This window comes from Choloepus didactylus, chromosome 2 (genome assembly GCF_015220235.1).
Source record: "Choloepus didactylus isolate mChoDid1 chromosome 2, mChoDid1.pri, whole genome shotgun sequence".
NCBI lineage: Eukaryota > Metazoa > Chordata > Mammalia > Pilosa > Megalonychidae > Choloepus > Choloepus didactylus.
In genome coordinates, this window is record NC_051308.1 from 151,827,511 (window position 1) to 151,836,347 (window position 8,837).

The following is an 8,837-nucleotide window of genomic DNA, read 5'->3' on the forward strand; positions in this document are numbered from 1 at the left end:
TTTTATTTACATGACTAAATGAATTAAGTCATGTAAAGGCTAAAAACAGCACTTTAAACAAAGAAATTCTCAATAAGTATTAGCTATTACTACTACTAAGTGCCAGCACTGGGCTAGGAGCTATAATAGAGTGGTGAACAATGTAGACATAAATGAGCAAATACAGGAAAGAAGGGTGAGGATTATAGTAGGGGCAATACCAGGTGCATAGTGGAAGGAGATTTCAGCGTGCATCAGAATCACCTGTAGGGCTTGTTAAGTCATAGCTTGCTGGACCGTACTGTTTCAGCTTTCTATTGCTGCTCTAACAAATTATGTCAAATTTAGTGGCTTAGAACAACACAAATTTATCTTACAGTTCTGGAGGACAGAAGTCTGAAATGGGTCTCAATGGGCTGAAATTCAAGGTGTTAGCAGGGCTGAGTTCCTTTCTGGAGAATCTGGGGTAATCATTTTCTTGCCTTTTCCAACTTCTAGAGAGTGCCTTCATTCTTGGCTCATGGCCCTCATCCATCTTCAAAGCCAGAAATAGCTGGTTGACTCTTTCTCCCAATACCATCTCTCTGATCTGACTCTTCTGCCTCCCTCTTCTCCAATTAATGATTACATTGGACCTACTTGGATAATCCAAGATGATCTTATTTTAAGGTCAGCTGATTAGCAAACTTAATTCCATCTGCAACCTTAATTCCCTCTTGCCATGTAACGTGACATATTTACAGGCTTCAGGGATTAGGATATGGACATTTTTGGACATTATTAGTCTTCCTGCCACAACTAACCTCAGTAGGTCTCTAGTGGAGCCCAGGAATTTGCATTTCCAATAAGTTCTTAGATGATGCCAACACCTTTAGATCCACTGGTACAAAGAATCTGGTCATTCACACCTTCATCCTTTCAACACACTTTTTGGATCTCTGTGTGCCCAAAACTATGCCAGGGATGATACCTTCCAATAAAAATCCCATAATTCATCAAAGGGGGCAAACAGTTTCAACCTAGTGTGATATGTTCTCTAATAGAGCTATGTGCAAAGTCCTAAGCAGGGTGGGGCAGGTGAGCTTCATAGAGGAGATGACATTCAAACTGAGTATTAAAGAATAAGGAAGAGTTTTCAAGGCAGTCAAGGAGGGAAAGAACATTCCAGGTATTGGGAATAGCATGTTAGAAGAGCATGGTAGGTTTAGGGAATGGGGAGTAGTTTTATTTAGTTGGAGCAGATTGTGCATTGCAGTAGGAGGAGAGGTGGTGGTTGAGACTAGAAAAATAGCATCTGAAATATTACAGAGTATAGTGTACCTGTTTGAGTTACCTGTTACCCATACATCTTCTCTAAGAACTTTCCTCTCCACAGCTTCCACTGAAGATGTGATCCCAGTCTGTCATGTTTTATCCACATGACCTCACTGTTTCAGAGTCACAGATGATTGAACCCCTGAGGTAAGCCAATCAGATTTTCTTCTCAATAATGTATTCTAAGAGATACACAGATGGGTAGCCATGAGCTAGTGGAAGTGCAGGTAGACTTAGATTAAGAATTCTTGTGGGAGTCCATTTACTTTGGTGAGCATGTTGGGAGAGGAGGTTGGGGTTCTGCAGGAGAATGGGGTAAAGCCACAGAAAGAACCAGAGATGAGATATTGAAGGTAGGAAGAGTGAGGCCAGCAAACATGGGATTTTGTTCCTGGCAACTCTTTTGCTGCCTGGCTATACTTCTTGCCTCATGAGTGCCTCCTGTTTCCTTATAATAAATCTTTTACTTAAGTGAATTGGAGTATATTTCTGTTTCTTGCAACCGATAATCTCTAACTAATGTAAAAAGTTTAGATTTTTATCTTGTCAGAAATGAGCTAGTGGAATAAGTATAGATATAGAATATAATGTATAGGGTAAAGGAGTGACAGTCAGATTTGTGTTTCAGAAATATCTTTGCAGAAAGAGGCTGGGGGCGCAGATGAAGGGCTCTAGCGTTAGTCTGGGAAACAGAGGAAGAAAATCTGAACTAAGATAGTAGCAGGATGGAGAAGAAGGGATAAGTCTGAGAGATACTTGGGAGGTAGAAATGATGGGATTTAATGTCTTGAGTCATAGGAAGCCCAGGGCACAAGGAGTTAAGGATGGTCCTCAGTTTCTAGCTGATGAATTGAAAGAATTGCAATGCTGTTAATGGAGAAAGAGAAGATAGAATCACATTTTGGAAGAAAGATTTTAAGCTCAGTTTTAGACATGTTGCAATGAGCTTATGGCAACAGCCAGTAGGCACTGAGACTTTATACGTGTATGTCCAGAGATGAGTTAGAATAAAGATGCATATAGTAGTATCCACCTGACTGTTTGAGATTCCAGAGAGAGTTTGAAACACATGACAAGAAAAAAAGTGAAACAAAAGAAAAGTAGGGAACACTAACACTGCAGACCCAGAGGAGGGACATGAGCTAGCCAAGAAATCTGAGAAGGAATGGTCAGAGGGTTAGAAGGAGAACCAGAAGAGAGTAAATTAAAGAATTCAACAGAGGAGAGTTATAAGCATGAGGTAATAACCATACAGGTTACATTGTGAGGTCAAGTAAGATGAAAGCTGAAAGTAGTTCATGGTATTTGATATTTGAGCCATTGTTGTCTTTAAAGAGCAGTTTCATGAAAATGGAGATAGTGGTAATAAGATGAGGTCATCTTGGTTGAAGAGTGGCTGGGTGGTGAGGAAGTAGGCAGAGCAAGAGAAAATTACCCTTTCTAGGAGTTCAGATATGAAGGAAAGGCAATATCTTAGTTATCAGGCTGCTAAAACATATAAAATCAATGGATTGGCTTAACAACAGAAATTTATTGGCTCATGGTTTTGAGGCTAGGAGTAGTCCAAAATCAGGGTGTCATCAAGATGATGCTTTCTCCCCAAAGACTATGATGTTCTGGGACTGGCTACCAGCAATCCTTGGGTCCTTGGCTTTTCTGTCACATAACAATGTCCTCTCCTTTCTCTTCCAGGTTCTTTTGACTTCCAGCTTCTTCCTGTCATTTCTCTATGTCTGAATTTCATTATCCTTATAAAGGACTCCAGTAATCTGGATTAAAAGCCAATTTGATTCAGTTGGCCACACTTTAATTGAAAATAACATCTTCACAAGGTCCTATTTGCAGTGGGTTCACAACCATGGGAAAAAATTAAGATTAAGAACATATTTGTTTTTTTTTCCCCTCTGGGGTACGTAATTATACCTACCACAGGAGACATGTGGGCAACAGCTTAAAGAAGAGAGATACAGTAGACTGATTGCAAAACTGACCCAAATCCTTCATCCCTCCCTGAATCTACACCCTTTGCATTGTGACTTTACTGTTCCTTCCATCAAGAAGTAGACTCTATTTCTTTACCCCTAGGCTAGCCTTGTGACTTGCTTTGGCTAATAAAATGAGGCATAAGCAGTTTAAGAGACCTCATGTGCTTCTGCTTTCTCTCTTGAAATCTTGCCTGACCTCTCTGAGAACAAGCTGAGCTAACCTGCTGGATAAGAGATCAGTGCCCCAGTCACCCCTCACAGTAATTAAAAATCTGCCAATTGCCGGACATGTGAGTGAGACCATCCTTGACCAGCCAGCCTCTGTGGTACTCATGAGGGTGTGCAGTCATTGTTTCAGGCCCAGCTGAAGTCAGCCGAGCCTGGTCCAGATCAATAGAATTACCTAGATAACTCATCCACTTGTGAGTAATAAAAATGCTTATTGTTTTAAGCTGCTGTTTGGGGATGGTTTGTTACACACCAATAGCTAACTGATTCAAGTTTTTGGGAAGGTTTTCATTATTTTGCATATATTTTCACATTGTGGGGGAAGAGAACAGATTTAAGATTCAAGGGAGAGGGAATAAGTGATGGAAGAAGGAGATGTCACCAAAAACTCAGGTGGAAGATTAGCAAGGAAAATGGCAGAGGGCCTCCTTTGCTTTTGAGAGATGAGGAGGAGGTAGGGATGGGAGTAGTAGATCAATAGGACGTCTTGGACTGAAATTCAGCACATCACTGGAGCTGCAGTTCTAAACTGTGTACTAGGTGGTAGCTTCTCCAACTGTGTCTCTGGACATGCTGATATTTATCATCCAACCAAAAATTAATGCCCCAAACTCACATATGTCCACATCTGTCAAAGCTAAAAGGCACATCTGAGACAGATTTCCTTTTGTTTTCACTAGCATGTCAAATGCCTCAATGACAGCAAAGGAATAATCTTCAGTTTGTGTATAATGAGGTATGAAATTTCCATTCCACACATTGATCATGAATCTTATTTCACTAGATAAACTGACAGCAAAGTCTCAGGTACTTAGACAAAATTTTGAAAAAATCAACATAACCATTCACACCTAAGATTTTTTCCTGGTTGTCATTTTAAGGTTCATTTTGTCTATATGCGCTCATTTTCAGTTTTGTCATCATCTGCTAGATTCCTCAACAACCAAATCATTACTTAATCCTATACAGATACTCCTGTATCCTGAAAAATATGACTTATTGGAAAGGCAACTGGATTGGGGACAGAAAAACTGAGTTCTAGTCTTGAGTCTGCCGTTAACTAGCAAAATGATGTAGGGTAAGTCACCCAATGTCAGTGTCCTTATCTGAAAAACTTATTCCTTCAACAACTATTTATTGAGTATTTCCCATGTATCAGGCACTGTTTTAGGTGCTTAGGATACATTAGGGAAATAAACAAAGATCCCTGCCCTCAGATCTTTGACTCTCTAGAGGAGTCAGACAATGAAAAAGAAATGTAATAAACAGGATACTTACATCATATGGTAGAAGGTATAAAGTGTTACAGAAAAAATTAAAGATGAAGTGGAGGCAGGAAAAGGTTGAAGGCTCGCTGGCTCAACGATAGACCTCGTTGAGGAGGTGATTGGAAGGAGGTGAGTTACCCTGCGGGTATCTGGGGGAAGAATGTTCCAGGCAAAGTTCCTGAGAGGTGTGCCTGACGTCATCTGGGAACAGCAGGGAGGCCAGTTTGGCCAGAGCAGAGTGAGCAAGGGGGAGAGTGGCAGGAAATGAGGTCAGGAGGTAGCAGGGCCAGAGCCTTTAGGGCCTTGAGGGCAACTGGGAGGCTTTTGGCTTTTATTCTGAGTGACTCGGGAAGTCATTGGAAGATTTTGGAAGCGGAGAAACATGATCTGACTTATGTATTAAAAGGATCATTCTCATGGCTCTTTTAAGAATAAAGTGTTAGGGGGACAAAGAAGGAAATAGGGAGACAGTAGCTTGTTTAACAGGGAAGCTGGTGGCTCAAATTAGGATGCTAGCTGTCAGAGGTGATGAGAAGTGGTCAGGTTCAGGGTATGTCTGAAGGTGGAGCCAACAGGATGAGAGCTGGCCTGAGCAATTGCTTGGGTCCCCAACCTTAAAGTCCATTATACTTGACTAACCTTTTCACAGGCAAACCCATTGCTTTTGAATTATTTTTCAAGGTGTTAGAAAAGCTCCTTTGGGACCAGAAGAAACAAAGCTCGTCCTCTGAGCATGAGTGAGACTCCCGTGCCCTTGGTCACCCCTTGCTTTCACTCCTGCCAGGAGTTGCCATGCAGCTCTCGGAGGAAGGATGTTCCAGGCAGTTCCTAAGCATGCTCCTTCAGTCTTTCCTTTCCTTTACACTCCATTTGCGCTGGTCGACCTCAGAGGAGGTTTATAATGGGTACGACCTTTAGGCCAGTCTTTCATACGTTTTCCTTGAACAACCAACCATTGGCCAACTGTTCCCTCTTGAGCTACTGCCATGTGCTATTTTACTTTCAGGGCCCTCTGAAGGGATGGTGTTTTCTTGCTATCCAAAGGCCAGGTCTGTGTTATGCCAAACATGACATAGGTATTCCCTATGCATCTTTCTACTCTGCACAGGACAACTGAAGCATGCAAATATATGACAAGACATGGCTCTTGAAAAGGGAACTGCCATTTCTGAGCACCTCATGTGCCAGGTGCTTTACCTTCTTTATTTCCCTTAATCCTCACAACCTCCCTCTAAATTTTCCCCATTTTACAGATAAGGAAGAGACTTTTCAGAGAGTCTAGAAAGAAAACTTGCTTATGGTCACTTAACTAGTAAGTTTCAAAGCCAGGATTTCATTCCCAAGTGCACATCTTTACCACCGTACCACATTGGGAAACTAGGGGTACATACATGAAACAGAGAATCATTTTAGGGTGATAGCATGCTGGTTAAGAGCTTGGGCTCTGTAGTCAAACAGAATGGGATCTGATTTCAACTCGGCCACATCATAGCTATGTGATCTTCGGTAAGTTACTTCATTTTTCTGAGCCTCAGTTTCCTCATTGGATGAAGAAATGTGGATGACACAAGTCCCCACCTCATAAAGTTGTTGGGAGGATTAAATGAAATAATACATATAAAAGTGCACAGTATCTCTTACATAATTGCTAATATATGTTAACAGTTATTCTTAATACATTGGTGATGGATTTTTAAAAAGCATAGATGCTTATATACAGAAAGATATCTCCGGAAGGCTTGTAAGGAGGCAAAAGGAACTGGTCATGGAGAGTGGCTGAAATGATTGCTGAGGAACTGACACTAGAGGAAGACTTATTTTTCATTTTGATTATTTTTACACCTTGTGTACATTTAAGTGTTGTGCCAAATGTATTAATTATTCAAATAAATAAAAAGATAATTTTAGAGAAATGCTATAATTATTATGATTATAAAGAATTTGGAATAGCTAATCCATCACTGGGGTAGAGTGATTTGGGAAAGGGTCTTGGAGGAGGTGAATTGAACAGGGAGGGCCTTGAAGCAGGTATAGAATTTTGATGACAGAATAAAGAACTGGGAAGCATTTTATGTGAAAGATTCTTGCAGGGCATAAAGGCAAGAATGAGTGGCAGCCAGTGAATGCAGTCCATTTGGTGTTGTGTTTGTATAGTGGCCGTGTCTAAACCAGGTGATAGATTGGAGCAGGGTGCTTTTCAAATGCCTATAGTGGAAGAGAGAGGGCGTACGTGAGAAATCGGCAAAAACACTCCACCTCCAACACAAAAATTGAGAAAGAGCAGTTCTGGAAAAAGATTGCTGGTTGAGGCCAATTCCATGAACCCTGCTGCCAGAATTATTCCGGTTCATCAATCCAAATTGAGCTGGAGGAGCCTTTGACACTCCCTCTCTTTGCCCGCAGGCCAGCTGTCTCCATTCCTCCGGTCGTCACTCATCAAGAAAGGATAATCCCAAGGACAGCAGGATCTGCTTCTTCACTTGAATTTAGGAATGAGAAACCCATCAGGCAGCTAAACAGTAACAATGACCTACCATTAAACACACTGGGAGAAGAGCATGACGAGTTTGTACAAGAAGAACCCAGGAGCACTTGCTGACGATGCCTACAGAGATGCTAAGCACTGTGAGCTCTGACCATTGAACTGCAGCAAAATATGTCCCCCTCCCCAGAGATGCATGGATGGGGGCACAGTATCAGTTTAGATAATGGTCTCTGCATGGACTTAGACGGAGAGGATTTGGACTGTCAAGTCAGATAGACCTAGGTTTGAGTTGTTATTCTGCTACTTCTTCTAGTGTGACCACATTTAAAAATTGCTCTGAGCCTCAGTTTCCTTGTCTGCAAAATAGGGCCAAAGCCTAGAAGAGGGCCTCTTAAGAGGATAAATGCAACATTGAAAAGCACAAGCTAGGTACTTCCATTTATGGAAAAAGAGCAAGGTATGGGACCAAGAAAGGAACCAATAAAACAAAAACTGTTCTCAAAATTATCCTTGGTTCTAGGCATTCTTGTGTTCATTTCTTTTTCTCAGATATGGGAGAAAAGGGGATGGAGGGAATGAGGAAGAGAGAGAAAAAAAGATGGGACAGGCAGGAAGCCAGATTCTAATTCTTACACAACAAAATTCACTCTAAATAATTTTCAGACAATGTTGTTCTTCCTCAAGCACTGGGGCCACAAGGCGTGATGCCAAGGAAGTCAGCAGCCTGGCAGATAATTTAAACAGATCCTAAGATTGAACGACAGGCCATTTGCACCATATGCCACTGACACGTTAATCTAGGCCAAGGATGCTAGGCACCTGGGGACAGCCATGCTGAAATGCCATTTAGGCAGAGCTCCCCAACTCCAGTGGCAGAAATTCATCAAAGCAAACAGCAAAGGCAGCCAAGAAGATATAAGTGGAAAGGAGGAGTGAAAGGGAGGTGCAGTGTCTAAGTCTTGAAAGAGTTTCATTATGCTTCTAGGAGAGCTGCAATTCAGCAAGATATATCAAAACTGGGTATTAACAGGCTAGACAAATGAGCATCTGCTACCTTTGCACTCTCAACACTATGCAGCCACTCATCTTGTGAGCTTTCCATCCATTGGCAAATACTGGGTGATGCTCCAGTCTACCAGAATGACCTGCCTTATCCCTGCAATGTCATTGTAGAAACCCCAAGCGTGTGGTTGCTGAGCGACTATAGTGGATGCCCAATGTCTGACTTCCTAGGATCCAATTTGGTGGGAGCACTGTGGGCCTTTGGTTTTCCTCTCCCCTTTGCCCAGCCCTGTTTCTTGGTTACCATGAGCAGTAATGAGCTTCTCCAACCCAGCATGAGGACAGGCTCACAGCCAGCACATGAAAAAGGCTGAGCTTGTGTGGGGCAACTACTCTATTTCATGGGCAGATCACACATCTGCTTTTTTTCCTTCTTCTGTAATGTTACTACACTAATGATTTTTTTTTTTTTTTAAGTAGGAATAAGGCAGTATGATGGCTTTCTGGGGAAAAAAGTCACACAGCAGGATAACTGCAGCAGACATGATAAAAGGAGCTCTGAATAAAATGCCCACC

The 8,837-nt window shown here is 41.8% G+C and overlaps 1 long non-coding RNA gene across 1 annotated transcript; it reads left to right on the top strand.

Moving 5' to 3' along the window:
- The first annotated feature begins 1,274 nt into the window (after positions 1-1,274).
- LOC119518627 lies at positions 1,275-7,662 on the top strand. Its single transcript, XR_005213807.1, has 3 exons — positions 1,275-1,440; positions 4,476-4,584; positions 7,178-7,662. It is a non-coding gene; the product is annotated as an uncharacterized LOC119518627 (long non-coding RNA).
- Positions 7,663-8,837: the final 1,175 nt, after the last annotated feature.